Raw genomic sequence first — 5,000 nt, 5'->3', positions numbered from 1 at the left:
ACTTCCCCCGGAACCCAAAAGCTTTGGTTTCCCGGAGGCTGCCCGCCGAGTCATCGGAGGAACTGCGGCGGATCGCTGGCTGGCATCGTTTATGGTTAGAACTAGGGCGGTATCTGATCGCCTTCGAACCTCTAACTTTCGTTCTTGATTAATGAAAACATACTTGGCAAATGCTTTCGCTTCTGTTCGTCTTGCGACGATCCAAGAATTTCACCTCTAACGTCGCAATACGAATGCCCCCGCCTGTCCCTATTAATCATTACCTCGGGTTCCGAAAACCAACAAAATAGAACCGAGGTCCTATTCCATTATTCCATGCACACAGTATTCAGGCGGGCTTGCCTGCTTTAAGCACTCTAATTTGTTCAAAGTAAACGTGCCGGCCCACCGAGACACTCAATAAAGAGCACCCTGGTAGGATTTCAACGGGGTCCGCCTCGGGACGCACGAGCACGCACGAGGCGGTCGCACGCCTTCGGCTCGCCCCACCGGCAGGACGTCCCACGATACATGCCAGTTAAACACCGACGGGCGGTGAACCAACAGCGTGGGACACAAATCCAACTACGAGCTTTTTAACCGCAACAACTTTAATATACGCTATTGGAGCTGGAATTACCGCGGCTGCTGGCACCAGACTTGCCCTCCAATAGATACTCGTTAAAGGATTTAAAGTGTACTCATTCCGATTACGGGGCCTCGGATGAGTCCCGTATCGTTATTTTTCGTCACTACCTCCCCGTGCCGGGAGTGGGTAATTTGCGCGCCTGCTGCCTTCCTTGGATGTGGTAGCCGTTTCTCAGGCTCCCTCTCCGGAATCGAACCCTGATTCCCCGTTACCCGTTACAACCATGGTAGGCGCAGAACCTACCATCGACAGTTGATAAGGCAGACATTTGAAAGATGCGTCGCCGGTACGAGGACCGTGCGATCAGCCCAAAGTTATTCAGAGTCACCAAGGCAAACGGACCGGACGAGCCGACCGATTGGTTTTGATCTAATAAAAGCGTCCCTTCCATCTCTGGTCGGGACTCTGTTTGCATGTATTAGCTCTAGAATTACCACAGTTATCCAAGTAACGTGGGTACGATCTAAGGAACCATAACTGATTTAATGAGCCATTCGCGGTTTCACCTTAATGCGGCTTGTACTGAGACATGCATGGCTTAATCTTTGAGACAAGCATATGACTACTGGCAGGATCAACCAGGGAGCTGCGTCAACTAGAGCTGAGCAGCCGGCCGCCCGGGAGTGTGTCCCGGGGGCCCGCGCGAACACGCAAGCGTCCGCTCAATCATTCTGCAAACAGGAGGAGGCTGAGCTCCCCTGCACAATACACCTCGAAACCCTCTCAGGTCCCGGCGGCGCGCAGCGCCGTCCCAAGTACTTGGTCGGGTTCGAGAGAGGCGCAATCGCCCGGAGTTAGGCGAGTAGACGCTTTCGGTGCGACCACCCGTGCTCCCAACTGAGCTTGCCGCTGCCGACAGAGGCCCGGGAGCGTGCTGTCGTGGCATTGCCGGCGGGAGACAACACGCGCCACCTACGGTGACCGGCAGCTCCAACGCCAGCGCCACAGAAGGACAAAAGCCCCACTTGGGTGCCGAAGCGAACTCTCCCAGCACAGCGCACGCGCCAACACATCCGCACAGCTGCGATACAAACCACCAGCGAGAACCGCTGGGGCGACCGAGCAGCAGACGGCGTCGCGGCGCCGAGCGCCGGGCGGCGGCGCATCCTCAACGCACACAGTCCTCAATCGGACCAGCACACTGAAGATGTCCACCGCGCTTCGCACCGGGCCCGCGAGGACCTACTTTGGCCGCACGGCGCCGCGCGCAGGGTGCGCCGGCGCGCAGCTGCGACGCCTGCCGCGTCCGTCGGCCGGCGCGCCTGCCACTGGCCGCCCCCACCAGCCGGCTGTAGCGCGTGCGCCCACGCACCGCGCGGCCAGCACGCCGGGAGGCGCCCCCTCACCGGCCGGGGACGGTCCCACCCAGCCACCGCCGCGTATCGCTTCACACCCAGATGCCGTTCAGTTTCGTCGGCATGGTGGGTATCGCTGGAACAACCGGTTAGTACCTCAACCTACCGTCGCCATCACCGATTCACCCCTAGCGAGAACAACCGCACCACAACGGGTTACCATTTGTTCATTTGCGTAACTTCACCAGAAAACGTATGCGTCCATCGCCATTTGCAACTTCCACGATTATTGCATGCCTGTGTCAGGTGTCACACCACACTACGTCTGCCCACATACACGCAACAAAATGTGCACGCCTAGACAATACGTGGAAGGTGGCCCCCGTACGTATGCGATGTCCATTGCTCGAACGACTGTCAACCGGCCTCTGTAGCATGTCGCAGATATGGAACGCGGTGCACCATGCTATCACGGTGTGTGAGGAGAGACGACTAGGTCCGAATACATCAACAGACAGCTCATGCTGATCGCCATCCACGGCGTCCGTTCCTCCCACACGTCTCTATGGCGTACCACACTGCAATCCAGCTGTCATAGGGAGACGACACGTAGCTGCGTGCACAATATTTGCACTGTATGGTCCGCCGTTTTTGGGCGCAGTCGTTGTACGGTCACACATGTGCCACGATGTATCATTCAGTACATAAGGACGAATGTGCAGTACAGATTGTGGTTTACGCGTACGACATCAGCGGACAGTTGACACAGGCCGCACCACAACGTAGCCTGAGTACGTCGCATGCGAAGGGCATTGAACATGCAAACTTCTCACCAACCAGCTTGCGAAGGCAGGGGGCAAGGTGGGGACGTGGGGAGGTGTGGGGGGGGGGGGGGGGCGCGGCATGTACGTCCTGCTGCCATCCACATTACAGTGTACAGCAGGAGCATGTGGAAAGTCAGCAAGACTTGCAAGGTGTTTAACATGAAGCGATACACAGGGGAGCGGGCAGTGCGAGTAGCGAACTATATTGCGAGGGTTGCGGGTGGGCAACACTACACTAATTGAACGAGTCGTATAACAATTACAGAGCAGGTTTAGGCGACAACGTGGGTTACGTTAGCGGACAACGTGGGTTACGTTAGCGGACAACGTGGGTTACGTTAGCGGACAACGTGGGTTACGTTAGCGGACAACGTGGGTTACGTTAGCGGACAACGTGGGTTACGTTAGCGGACAACGTGGGTTACGTTAGCGGACAACGTGGGTTACGTTAGCGGACAACGTGGGTTACGTTAGCGGACAACGTGGGTTACGTTAAGGCACAACGTGGGTTACGTTAAGGCACAACGTGGGTTAGGTTAAGGCACAACGTGGGTTAGGTTAAGGCACAACGTGGGTTAGGTTAAGGCACAACGTGGGTTAGGTTAAGGCACAACGTGGGTTAGGTTAAGGCACAACGTGGGTTAGGTTAAGGCACAACATGGGTTAGGTTAAGGCACAACATGGGTTAGGTTAAGGCACAACATGGGTTAGGTTAAGGCACAACATGGGTTAGGTTAAGGCACAACATGGGTTAGGTTAAGGCACAACATGGGTTAGGTTAAGGCACAACATGGGTTAGGTTAAGGCACAACATGGGTTAGGTTAAGGCACAACATGGGTTAGGTTAAGGTACAACATGGGTTAGGTTAAGGTACAACATGGGTTAGGTTAAGGTACAACATGGGTTAGGTTAAGGTACAACATGGGTTAGGTTAAGGTACAACATAGGTTAGGTTAAGGTACAACATAGGTTAGGTTAAGGTACAACATAGGTTAGGTTAAGGTACAACATAGGTTAGGTTAAGGTACAACATAGGTTAGGTTAAGGTACAACATAGGTTAGGTTAAGGTACAACATAGGTTAGGTTAAGGTACAACATAGGTTAGGTTAAGGTACAACATAGGTTAGGTTAAGGTACAACATAGGTTAGGTTAAGGTACAACATAGGTTAGGTTAAGGTACAACATAGGTTAGGTTAAGGTACAACATAGGTTAGGTTAAGGTACAACATAGGTTAGGTTCGGTTACACGTTGTTGTAAGGAAAGGTGTAGGGGGGGGGGGGGCGGGGGCGGCAGGTTCGTTGATAGTGATTATAGTAAGTGAATGCTTGTGACATGATCAGATTTGTCACGTCAGGATGCACCTTTGGCTTATTAGAGGCGGCGCTCCAATTCTATGCTTGTGTCACACCTGTGTCTTTGAGTCATGTCATTGTTTGTGCGCTGTGACAGGAGGTACTATTGTGATGTTGGGTGCACCGTTGTATAGGACATGTGTGGGTGTTGGTGCCTTATCTGCGCAATGGTGGATGTCGAAAGGGTGGGATATTCTATTTTCCGCATGGACCTCCTGGTCTGGTTGTGATAGTGTGAATTGTGTAATGTGGCGGAGAGGATGCACTGGATGTTGTTCCATGCTGGTGCTTACGTATTGTATGTGCGCCTGTTAGAAGCAGAGAGTGGTGCGTGATCAGAGTGTCTGGCTGACGTGTGGTTCCCATTGTGGGCAGACTCTTTCAGCATGTATACGGACAGTTGTATATATTTTCTGTAGTTTGATGGCTCTGCATTGATTACTAATCAGCGCCGTGTGTACGGGTAATCTGGTTCCAGTCCAAAATGTTCCATCTGTGTACATTAGTGACAAAGACTCCCCCCATGCAGTGGGGCTCGGTCTGTTATAACTCTTCCGCGTAATATATTTGCGCCACGTTTTTGCGACTGCGAGTGCGAGTGCGAGTGCGAGTGCAACGCGCATGGGGACCGACATGCTGATGGCTCGGTATCGGACGCCGTACAGTGAGCAACGCGATCGCGTCTCTCGCTCGTAAGTGGTACAGGTCGCGGCTCATGTATACGGACAGCGGGAATGTCGCATATTGGAAATAACTCTTCATGAAACGCAAGTTATAGGGGTGGATTGCACTTTACGAGTGCGGGAAACGTCCGCCGTTCATCCGCTGGAGGTGCGAGTTTGGCGGTTGGGGTGGTCCACGAACGGGTGCGGGTAGAGTCATTGCCGGTCCACGGCT

General features: G+C 53.7%; 1 non-coding gene across 1 annotated transcript in view; it reads right to left on the bottom strand.

Annotated features, from left to right (window-relative positions):
• Nucleotides 1-1,213, bottom strand: part of LOC124772864 — a 1,909-nt gene extending 696 nt beyond the window's left edge. The window contains exon 1 of the ribosomal RNA XR_007014321.1: nt 1-1,213. This exon is cut by the window's left edge and continues 696 nt beyond it. This is a non-coding gene — a ribosomal RNA (small subunit ribosomal RNA).
• Nucleotides 1,214-5,000: the final 3,787 nt, after the last annotated feature.

Source organism: Schistocerca piceifrons, unplaced genomic scaffold (assembly GCF_021461385.2).
Source record: "Schistocerca piceifrons isolate TAMUIC-IGC-003096 unplaced genomic scaffold, iqSchPice1.1 HiC_scaffold_943, whole genome shotgun sequence".
Lineage (NCBI taxonomy): Eukaryota > Metazoa > Arthropoda > Insecta > Orthoptera > Acrididae > Schistocerca > Schistocerca piceifrons.
This window is presented reverse-complemented; position numbering and strand designations above follow the sequence as displayed.